This window comes from Cupressus sempervirens, chromosome 3 (genome assembly GCF_028749045.1).
Source record: "Cupressus sempervirens isolate cs-2001-9-10 chromosome 3, ASM2874904v1, whole genome shotgun sequence".
NCBI lineage: Eukaryota > Viridiplantae > Streptophyta > Pinopsida > Cupressales > Cupressaceae > Cupressus > Cupressus sempervirens.
This window is the reverse complement of record NC_143120.1, coordinates 355039674-355052461: the sequence shown is the minus strand read 5'-3', so window position 1 is coordinate 355052461 and position 12788 is coordinate 355039674. Positions and strand designations below refer to the sequence as shown.

Genomic DNA, 12788 nt, shown 5'->3' with positions numbered 1-12788 from the left:
ATTCAATAATTTGGTCAAAATGTCTATAAATTAAAGTTTCCTAATAATATTAGAATCTTTCCTATTTTTAATATTGCATGCTTATCACAATGAAATGATATTTTGATGCAATTAGTACATTAGGTGTCCACATGGACAAGAATGAAGAATTGGTCAAGGAATTTTCACCGAATAATTCTCTAAAGATAGACAAGATACTTGACACACAAACATGAACAGGATAAGGAAGAAAAGGGAAACAATCCTTATGAGAAAAAAAGTTGATTGCAATAGGGTAAACAACCTTGCGATGGACTACAATCTACTATGGATAATAATCCACTAAATTATGAACCTAATGATGACATCTATGATATTTCAATACAACTCTAATAAAGTAAATCAACTCTCTATCCTCATAATATATTCCACTCATACTCTTTTTATTGATATGTGGTACAACATGCTAACACACATTCCTTACTTTTCATCACACACACCAATTTATTCCAATTAAACGATTGTTTTCATCATTATATACATAACATTAACATAAAAAAGTTCATCTTTGAAATTGTACATCAATTATGAAAATGAATTATACTTTCCATTGTGATTGAAGACACGTCAATTAAGGCCTAGGGTGGAGCCAAAAAATTCATCTCCAACACACCATGATGCAAAAATCATACTCAAGATCCACTACAACACTCAATCTTACCAAGTAGACCAAGAACATACATACGCACTTCCAAAAATAAAAATACCCATAGGATTATTTTAGATAAGTGATCTAAAATGACTTTCAAGTATATAAAAGTTAAGAATATTTTGAAGTTATAGAATTTATTTACCTTATGAAAAGTTATTAATATTCTTATTTTATATAATAATTTTATTCATACTATTTAATAATTCATACTTATTTTTTTAGTGTTCAATAAAGCTTTTATTTTCTTCAATGTTATTATCCAGATTCAAGGGTAAGACAACATGGTTTTAATTGGAGTTTGCTCACCTCTAGGAGATATTGGATTATGAAAGAAGCACATTATGTTCTTTTTCATAGTTCATCTAGATAGTTTTCCTTCTCATATCCATTGTCTGCAGCATGATAGTGGAACAACCAAATCTTCTTGAGTCTAAATCATTGTGTCCTACATCATAGGAGCTTTATTTCTACTTAGGAAACATGAGTGGATTGACTAAGTATTAATTTACCTCAATAAATTATTTGGAGGTACTATCTATAGGTAGCTTTTAGTTTGGGAAAGGTAAATGACAAGTTGTGGTAGATATTTTTAATCATTCAATGTCACTAGAAATGGTTGACCAAAGCCTTAAAATGTTATCCTTTATTGGAATAGATTATTTTTCAAGCATAGAATGAGGAAAAAGATAAATGGATATTGAGGGAAAAAAAATTAGGGTACTCTAGTCCTAACACTACCCTAAAACTTGCTAAAGCTATAGAAAATTATGTGACTCTAGTCTTGTTTGTCTTTCCTCCCATCCACCCTTTTATTTTGTTGAATTTTATTAGGTTTTTGTGGGTTTTTAAAGTGAGCTCTTTTGAGAGACATTTTTTTCCTAAGGTTAGGTTGTATGTGTACACTCTATAGTTAATAAAATAATATAGATAATAATTAAAAATAATGGATTCTTCACCAAATACAAAAGTGGAGGATATATAATTGTTGAATTCCTCTAATTAATTAAACTTGATCTCTATTTAACCATGCCATTTGAAAAAGCATATTGATCTTTTTAAAGAGTAACATGAATTAGTGTTTTATAAAGTATTTAAGTATATTTTCATGGATACATCCATTGTTTATTCTTAGTACTCTCTTAAAATAATTTTGTTATTTTCTATTTGTTTATTTACTTTTTCAAGGAATTAAAGAGTTTATTCATACTTTTTAAATAAATTTATCTATATATATATATATATATATTTAAAATAATATAAGAGACCTTATTTAATTTTAATGAGCTTAACTTGTAAAATTCAAAATGAATAATATTTAAATGCAATTACTAATTTATTTTTCTTCATAGTTTTTGGATAAATATTTTATATTTGGTAATGTGAGTAGATAACATTAAAATATAATTATAATTTTGTTTGCCAAAATTGCTGCCATAATTTTAGTCTCATATTCTCCTTAAATGTTTGTTTGTGTGGCTAACCTTTTTTAATTTCTTTAAATATGATTGCCCATGATTTATTCATTTGTCTAAGAATTTGAATGTCTTATAAATAGTCCAACATCCTACATTCATGCTATATAAGTCAATGCATTGTGACAAAATCTATATTTTAAAATTTTATATCTATATTATTCCCATCTCTATTGCATACCTAGTCTATCTCATAATCCTTTACCCCTTCCACCATCACTACATTGCTACCTCTTACCATATCCCCATTTAAACTCTTATATTATCTGATACATCTCTAACATCACACTCTATAAATAGCTACCCTATTTTTTCTATAATCATAATTTATAAGTTCTGAAACCTACCTATTTGAAAGACTATATGGTAAGATGATGCGATAAAATAATGTTATAAAATCATGAAATGTCAATGTGGGATGACTTCTTATTATATGTTGCAAGCTAAGACAAATAATCATGGACAATTAGATGAAATTGAACATTGAGATGCTAGTGTGCCATGATAGAGAAATTTTAGGCACCTAGGTGGCTACATGTGAAACCTAAAAGATAGGATGGACTAACTATATAGACACACATTTGAAAGGAGTTGGTGTTCACTATTTTTTTCTTTGTTGGTTCCAGTTTGTCAAATTTTAAGCATCAAAGTCGCGCCCTCAAAGCTGACAACATGATTCATTAATGTTAAATGACAAGACTACATGATCCATTAATGTTATATATGACCATACATTAAACATCACTCTTTTTGTTTAGAGTTGGAAAACTTTTCCAAATAGAAAACAATAAATTATTCATCAAATGAACTTTAGCAAAAAAATTTAACTAAATGTGGGTTACTGAAATCTGAGAAGATTTCTCTAGCCCACAATGTCAGAAATTTTTGGAAGCATTCATCTCAGTGACCCTTGAATAGAGTTTTGTGTCTATGAAAAGGAGAAAAAAAATTGACTAAATCATTCCAATCGCTTCAACTCAAATTAAAAAAATGGAATCTCATCTGCATCTTTATTAGATGATATATGACCAAGCATTATACATCACTCGTGAAATTTTAGTTTAGATGCTTCCTACTACAAATCCCATGGCTCTCAAAGCTTTTTTCCTACTTAACATCTGAGAAATCATGGCCACACATGGGAAAAAAAATCCTCTACGTGGATGAAATTGTTGAATACATTTTTGCATAGAAGGAATACTTATTTAGGATTTCTAGGATTGTTCAGAATAGGAAGACCTAGTTAACATTCACCTTGATTACACTTAACACATGATATGCATGTGAGTCTATGTTAGATGATGATGATTAATACTCACCATCTACTACTAGCTCAAGTAGTGACATAAGGTCTTAAGTGTACGTGTACTTAGAAAACTTCTAATGAAGATGACACCTACAACTACTGGGCTGTCATTGAAAACTTCTTATGAAGATGACACTTCTAGCTACTAGTATGTCACAAAAAAATTGTGGTGAAGATGGAACATATATTCACCAGAGTTCTTATCACCATGTTTCATTATTTCAACATCTACACTAAATTGGCTATTATTGTCATGTGTCAATTTTTATGTCATATTAGCAAGAGCTCCAATAATTTGTCTAGCCATTCAAGAAGAATATTTTTGTAGATTTCATGATGCCTACAACTACTGGACTATCGTTGAAAACTTCTTATGCAAATGACACTTCCACACAAAAAAATTGTGGTGAAGATGGAACATATATTCACTAGAGTTCTTATCACCATGTTTCATTATTTCAACATCTACACTAAATTGGCTATCATTGTCACATGTAAATTTTTATTTCATCTCAGCAAGAGCTCCAATATTTGTCTAGCCATTCAAGAAGAATTTTTTTTTATATTTCATCATTTATCATGGTGATGCACCCTTAGCTTAATTTAAGACAATTCTTCTTCCTATTCTTGACATACAAACAAAATCCCATCACTAAATTTTGCTACTTTATAAAAATCAAAGAGAAAGTTTAGTAAAAGTAATCAACGTACCTTAGATCCTTCAAAAGAAGTCTTTGTCATTTCTTCACAAGATGATATAACTTCTGGTTCAACCATAAGAATCTCTCTCCTATATCGCAACCATACATTGTATTATTGGATTGTAATTATGTCTTCCCTATAAGGGTTACAATTTTGATAAAAAAAAAAAAAAAACTAAATGATTCTAATACCCAAAGTTTGAGTTCCAAAAGCTAAACTTTCCTTGATAGAATTGACATTTGAATCTTTGTATAAAATCCACTATGTTACCATAATCTCATGCATTTTCTTATCTTTATAGCAATATATATTTTTTTATTTTTTGGACAAGATTACCATTGTGAAGTTGACTTTTCTATATCTCTATCTTGACAATCCTCTAAAACATATGTCTACCATTTTTTAAATAACTTTTTATAAAAATAATAAAATAAAAACTAAATTACATATAATTGTTCTACACTTGATTCTATACAATTTTTTTTTTTAAAATATTGATTTTATAGTATTTAAGTTATGCCCAATGCACGAATAGGTACCAGAATTTCAAGATGGAGTAACTTCAAGAAATCATAGCAAAAAAAGCACTAATAAAAAAATTATGAAAAAGATATACAATTTCTAAATCTCACTCTTACCTATCATCTTGCCAAAGGGTTTTTCAAAATACTAAATATAACTATATGTTTTGTTGAGCACACAAAAATCAGCAAAAGATGGGAATAGTATTTCATGCATGTTGGATTTGATACTATTAATCTTATCCATTTTTAAAAATCCTTAGTAGTCTAGAAACAAGATTCAGAATACTATTTTTTTTTTTGTTTAACACATTTTCTCATTTTGAGTGCATGACTCTTAAATGGGTCCTCCAAGATCACATTTACCTAATTTTAGAAAAATGTGTCCACTTAAACCCCCCTTTTTGCACACCATCTTGTTGCACACACTGTAAAATACATATTATAGTTTAAAAGTGTGGGCATAGATACACTTAAAGATATGTATGAAAATGATGAAGATTTTCATGAAATATAGAAGGTTTTCTACTAACTCTCTAATGTATATCATTTTTGAATACTCAAAAGTGTTTTGTTCAAGGTAGCCATTTGTTTAATGGAAGTTAACTTTTTATACCCATGTTTTGAATGATGAATAATATTGTAAAGAAAAATGAGCATGGTATTTTAAGTGGGAATTATTTCTTAGATAAAACACTAGAGGAAGAGAAGATATTTTATTACTAGCCACAAATGAAGTTAGATGTGAGTATATTTGTAGACTCATATATTGCATGTCATAAATCCAAAGGAGTGACATAAATGAAGGCATATATGAACCACTACATATTCCCATCTAGATCTTGGAAATTGTTAGTAGAGGTTTTATTATGGAGTTTCCTAGAATACACTAGTGATTTGATAGTATCTTTGTGGTTTTAGTTTGGTTCAGGAAAATAATGCATTCATTTCCTTGTAATATTAAACATGACATGAATCATATGTCACAAGCATATTATTCAAAAAATATTTATTCTAATGCATGGATTTTTTTTTTTAAGTATTTAATAGAGATCTCAAATTTGATGGAAGTTCTTGAAGAACCTTTTAGAGGAATCTAGGCACTAATTTGTCCATGATTTCATCTTCTATTGCCAAATAGATGGCCATAATGAATTTTTCAATAGGCTAGTGTATAATTTTATAAGATGCTTTAGAACAAAATATGGAGGAATGTGGAATATTATCCCATGACTACAATATATGCATGCAATAATTTTGTGAATATAATTATAGGAAAAAGAACTTTTCTAGATTTTATATCAATCAGATCAAGGAGCAGTGTTTGAATATAGGGACTTACCAAATAAAAGCAAAATTACTTCTTATTGGGAGAAAATTGTAGAGAGTATCAAATAAATCCATAATTAGGTAGAGGCCACATTATACAAATCTACTTAGAAGTACAAAGACCAGGTGTATAAGAAAATAAGGGATGTCTAGCTTCAAATATGTTATTTGGTATGTGATGAACTCAAAAAATAGAGGCTACATGAGGGTAGACATACTTACAAATGATATGGAATATTGGTCCTTGGAGGACTATTCAATAATTTGGTCCAAATGTCTATAAATTAAAGTTTCCTAATAATATTAGAATGTTACCTATTTTTAATATTGCATGCTTATCACCATGAAAGGATATCTTGATGCAATTAGTAGATTAGGTGTCCACATAGACAAGAATGAAGAAGTGGTCAAGGAATTTTCACCAAATAAGCCTCTAAATATAGAAAGGATACTTGACACAAAAATGTGAAGAGCATAAGGAAGGAAAGGAAAACAACTCTTATGAGAACAAAGTTTATTGCAACAAGGGAAGAAACCTTGAGATGGACTACAATATACTATGGATAATAATCCACTAGATTATGAACCTAATGATAACATCTATGATATTTCAGTCCAACTCTAATAAAGTAAATCTACTCTCTATCCTCATAATATATTCCACTCATACCCTTTTTATTCATATGTGGTACAACATGTTCACACACTTTCCTTACTTTTAATCAAACACACTAATTTATTCCATTTAAATGATTTTTTTCATTATTATATACATAACATTAACATCAACAAGGTTATCGTTGAACTTGTACATCAATTATGAAAATGAATTATAATTTCCAATGTGATTAAAGATATATCAATTAAGACATAGGGTGGAGCCAAAAAGTCATCTCCAACACGCCATGATCCAACAATCATACTCAAGATCCACTAGAACACTCAACCTTACCAAGTAGGCCAAGAACATACAAATATACTTCATGAACTAAAAATATGGATAGGATTATTTTAGACAATTGACCTAAAATCAGTTTCAAGTATATGAAAGTTAAGAATATTTTGAAGTTATAGATTTTATTTACCTTATGAAAAGGTATTAATATTCTTATTTTTTCTAATAATTTTGTTCATACTATTTAGTAATTCTATTTATACTTTTTTTTTAGTGTTCAATAAAGCTTTTATTTCCTTCAATGTTATTATCTAGATTCAAGGGCAAGACAACATGGTTTTTGTTGGAGCCTGCCCACCTATAGCAGATATTGGATTATGAAAGAAACACATTATGTGCTTTTTCATAGGTCATCTAGATAGTTTTCCTTCTCATATCCATTGTTCACCACATGATAATGGAACAACTAGAGCTTCTTTAGTCATGAATCATTGCAGTCTACATCATAGGAGAATTATTTCTACTTAGGAAACATGAATGAATTTTCTCAAAGATGTCTCTCCAAATCTATGCTCCTTTACAGAAATTTAACATTGTAACACCCTTCGCCACTTAAATTATAAGAATACCCACATAACTCAATAAACAACAAATAATAAACATATTATCATCCCCTAAAATCAAATTAAATCATAATGTCAAAAAACTAAATTTGTAAGGACGTTGAATTTCAATCTTAGATTCCAATGCTAAACATATACCAAAGAAATGTATAAATCACACGGAGAAATTTTAGGCACCGAGGTGGCTACATGTGAAACCTAAAAGATAGGACAGACTAATTATATAGATACGCATCTGAAAGGAGTTGGTGTTCACTGTTTCTTTTCTTTGTTGGTGCCAGGTTGTCAATTTTAGAGCGCAAATGTCGCACCCTCAAAGCTGACAGCATGATGACTATATGATCCATTTGTGTTATACATGACCAGACATTATACATCACTCTTTTCGTTTAGAGTTGGAAAACTTACCCAAATAGAAAACGATAAATTAGTCATCAAATGAACATTAGCGAAAATTTTTAACTAAATGTGGGTTACCGAAATCTGAGAACATTTCTCTAGCCCACGAGGTGACAGAATTTTCGAAGCATTCATCTCAGTGACCCTTGAACAGAGTTTTCTATCTATGAAAGGGATTAAATTTTTTGACTGAATCATTCCAATTTCTTCAGCTCATATTATGAAAATGGAAGCCCATCTCCATCTTTATGAGATGATGCTTTCTGCTGCAAAGCCCATGGCTCTCAAAGCTGCTGTCCTGCTTAGCATCCCAGTAATCATAGCTACACATGGGAAACAAAATCCTCTCTGTGGACGAAATTGCTGAACACATTTCTGCCTAGAAGGAATAGTTGTTTAGGATTTTTAGATTGTTGGCTTCACTGAAGATGTAGATGACGAAACCAAGCAAATAAAATATGGTTTGAACATGTATTATGTGAGTTTTAATGAGGGCATGGCTTGCCATACGAATGATGTCATGGAAAATGTGGTGAAGGTGTATGATGGAGTCAGGAGTTTGAAGAGTACTGTTGATGTTGATGGAGAAGTGGGCTCTACAATGTCTGCCATAGTTGCTGAGCATTCACACATTCCGGGCATCCATCTTGTCCCATCATAGTCGGTGAGCCAAAAATTTGATGACTCAGACACCTTTTACTGTCTTTATTCCCCAATTTACAAGCTTTAGTCTGGTTGGCACCATATAGGTATAACAGCCAATTTCCATTCCCAAGCTTCCTTGTCATCATTTTATTATAAATATAAATATTTAAATATATCTATAGTCCTTTGAAGAAGATTAAATTGAGCATGTCCAACATAACATTTTTCATCCAATAGAAAATTCATGTCCTAATATAAGTGGCTATGCAACAAACTAGATAGTCATCCTTTATTATGTGTAACTGAATCTATGTCAAATTTGACTAATAATATTGTTCTGAAGGCAACATCTAGTCTTGGTTACTAATCATTGGCAGTGAGCACATAAAAACATCTGTGGTATGATATGCTTTCGACAAAGTATTTTCGATACCTATGCCCAGCCTTCAAAAGCTACAAGTTTCTCACCCATAATATGATGAAATTTACAGTAGCAATGTCTAACCAAGATTATCTATAGAGTATTTCCCATACCTATCCTCAACTTTCAAAATCTACAAGTTTCTCATCACATAATATGATAAAATTAATAGTAGCAATGCCTAAGAAATATTATTTATATTTTTAAAATAGGTCTTTGAGCACCCCACACACAAAAGCATAACCTTTCTTGGGATTGATTCCAAGACCCTTTTATCAAAATAAGTGCAATAATATAATTACTATTAAATTAAAATACATTAAAAAACAACGACAAGCTTAATATACAAAAATTGCAAGTAAGATCAGAAAAATGTCAAACTCAAAATCTCTAAAAAAGACAATTTTAAATTGCAATTTCTCCTTTGATAGGAATATATGCAATAATCATAGTTACTATTAAATAAAAATACCATGTGGAAACAACAAAAACCTTAAATAGATTGGAAGTATGTTAGATCCATCAAAAGGAAAAACTCAATTCTTTAAATGGCTGATTTTTTTCATTAAATCTACAACCAAGGCATATCTTGAGTAGAGAAGAGATTGGATTTCAGCTCACAGATTAAAATTGTAATTGCATAGCTTTTATTTGTTGATTATTCTATTTTCTTTAAGAATTTATATTTAATTTTTTTATTTTAAAATTTATACATTATTTCACTTACAAGGCAATCACGTACATTTCATGCTTGGGGAAAAAGATTTCCAAAAGCTTCTCTACTTTGGCTTTTGGATTTAATTTCAATGTTGTATCAACTACAACTTTTTCACAGTCAACCTTGGATTCAATTTCTCACTTCTAGAATACAAAAATGCCACCAAGGTGCTACTGAATTTTCTCTTATTATAATCTATTATCCATGTAATCTGCAAAATGAATTCTCAAATGCAATTTACTTAAAGAAAAATCAGTTTGGAATATTTGGACAACTTGATTATACAATTCCAAAAAATCTCAAATGTATTTTTTTCACTCAAATATAGGAAAATCAATTTGCAATATGTTGCAAGAAGAAGCAATAACTCAACTTAAATTTCTTTAATGATTTTTAGTATCATTAAATAAACAATCATAGATCTTTGTGCCTTCTATTGTAGATACTAGATTTTTTAGGGGATATGAATAAGATGTTTATTATATGTATAGGAAACACTTTCCAATCATCGCATTCACAGCAACTTAGTTAATTGGAAATATTAATTTATTTAATTTTGTACAAAATTTGTGATATCTTTGTATTAGAATTACTAAACTTTCACAACTTGTTTCTAACTCAGAATTGACACAAAAACTAAATAGAAAATTAAATAGGAAACAATTCAATTGCAAATATATCAAACAAATGAATATCTTCATTTCACTATATCTAATAATTTATTTTCTTCTAACTTGTACTTTTAAATTTTTATAATAGGTAGGGACTATTGTTTTGAAAAGAGCTCCCAGGAAAAAGTCTTTGTTAAGTATTTTTTTTTTTTTTTGGGTAAAACTTAGTTTATAGAGCTTGAGTTAGATATAATGTAAGATCAATATATGGGATCTCTCCTAATGTGTCAATCAAAGACGTGGATTTTTGTCAAGACCAGACAACAAATAGATTTCCATATTGTGCTTTTGTAAGAAATAGTTCCCATGACCCTCACCATTTCATGAACTAATTTTTTATTAAATTTTGTTTTTAACTATTATTAATTAAATTTATTTTTTCAAAGCTTCCCTAAATCATTGCAACTATATGTTAGATAGATATATTAAAAATAGTTCGGATTCAAAGCTCATTAAGGAAAGAATTGGGAAAGAAACCCTAAATCGTTGCAAATATATGGTAAGCGTAATATTTAAATCCCCCACATATCGCTTCGAAGAATCGGAAAAAACTGTAATAATTCCATAAAATGTATGTTGTTCAAACATTTCTAACCTGGAATCACTTCTAATACCACACCAGACAGTGCCTACATTCATAGACTAGTTACATTTGCTTGGTGCCTATATTCGAACACCATGCAACTGGTTCTACACACCACCAATGCTGATGGTGATGGTGATGGTAACAGAGGCAAGGTGCCATCCACATCATGGTAACAATACGTTTTCTAGCACATTTCCAGCAATGCCGAATTTTATAAAAGTGGCTATATTTTGAATGTTTTTTTCTTAATCACAAGTATTAGATTCCAGTGCTAAACTTTTAGCAAAGAAATGTATGAGTTGAAAATCTTCTCTTCTTTTTTTCTTTGTCGGTGCCAAAATGCTTCCCTGGAGCGTCAATTTTTGAGCACCAAGTTGCACCCTCAATGCTGACACCATCATCCAAATGACAAGACTGCTACATCAGTCGTGGAATTTTAGCCTGGACTGGGAAAATTTAGGAGGAAAACTTTATATCATAAATAGTTTAAGAAAGTGGAATACTTGAAAGTTAAATGTACTAAAAAGAAAACGATAAATTAGTGATCAAATGAACATTGGCAAGGTCTTTAAATTAAACGTACACTACTGTCACTTTGTATGACTTATTGGGAAGCATTCCTCTCTAGTGTGACCCTTGAACAATTTTTTCATCTATAAAAGGGAGAAAAACGATGACTGAATCATTCCGATCTCTAAAATTCCAATTACACATCATCCCACAAATCATAGCTACACATGGGAAACAAAATCCTCTTTCTGTGGATGAAATCGCTGAACACATTTGTGCTTCCACGAAGAATAAGGTTCCACAAAAGGAATACTTGTTTAGGATTTTGAGAATGCTGACTTCTTGTGGGGTTTTCACTGAAGATGTGGATGACCAAACCAAGCAAATGAAATATGGTTTGAACAGTGTTTCTGAATTGCTAGTGAAGGATGAAAACAGAGATTCATGTGTGTCATTTCTGATGTTGGTAACAGAGAAAGTTTACATGGATACTCTTCACCATTTTCTATGCTGTCTTCGAAGGGTATCATCCCTTCATGAAAGTCTATGGCATGAGCCCGTGGGATTATGTGAGCTCAAATGCTGAAGCCAACGAGCTTTTTAATGAGGGCATTGGTTGTCATACAAAAGATGTCATGGCTTCTGTGGTGAAGATTTATGATGGGTTCAGGAGTTTTAATAGTATTGTTGATGTAGCTGGAGGAGTGGGCTCTGCGCTGTCTACCATAGTTGTTGAACATTTGCACATTTGGGGCATTAACTTTGACCTTGTTGGTGTTTGAAAATGTTACCGGCTTTCAATTACCCTGATGAGAACAAAACACATCTAGGGGCAGCTAACTCCCATTTTCAACATGCCCATTCATACATCAGGCCAACTATAAGGCTTGACCCTTCTTCTTCTTCAGGCTCTGCAAAACCTAGGCAGGTAGACCTATAGATTCTTTATATGGTACCAGTGTAATAAACATAATCAGGATCTATGATAGCAGATGAAACCCCTAATTCTTCTATGCTTAACCAAGAGATCACAAGCATGAAATAGCTACGAACATGACTCATGAAACTAGAAAGCTAAGTGCGGGTTTTACTTTGAATACCTTTCAACATGAAGGGAAAATGATTGATTTGTATTGAGAAAAGATAGCATGTCCAATATGTAGCAAAACTTAATGATCCTACAAATGACCAGTGCCTTATCCATTAGGGAAATCCTATACTTCAAAATTACACATCCTTGAGCATCAATCAACATATGGCATATGTTGAGACATTCATGTTTAGTCTGTTCACCTTATG

The 12788-nt window shown here is 30.7% G+C and overlaps 1 pseudogene; it reads left to right on the top strand.

Annotated features, from left to right (window-relative positions):
• Positions 1–8164: 8164 nt before the first annotated feature.
• LOC149566451 (flavone 3'-O-methyltransferase 1-like) overlaps positions 8165–12788 on the top strand; it is a 65689-nt pseudogene continuing 61065 nt past the window's right edge.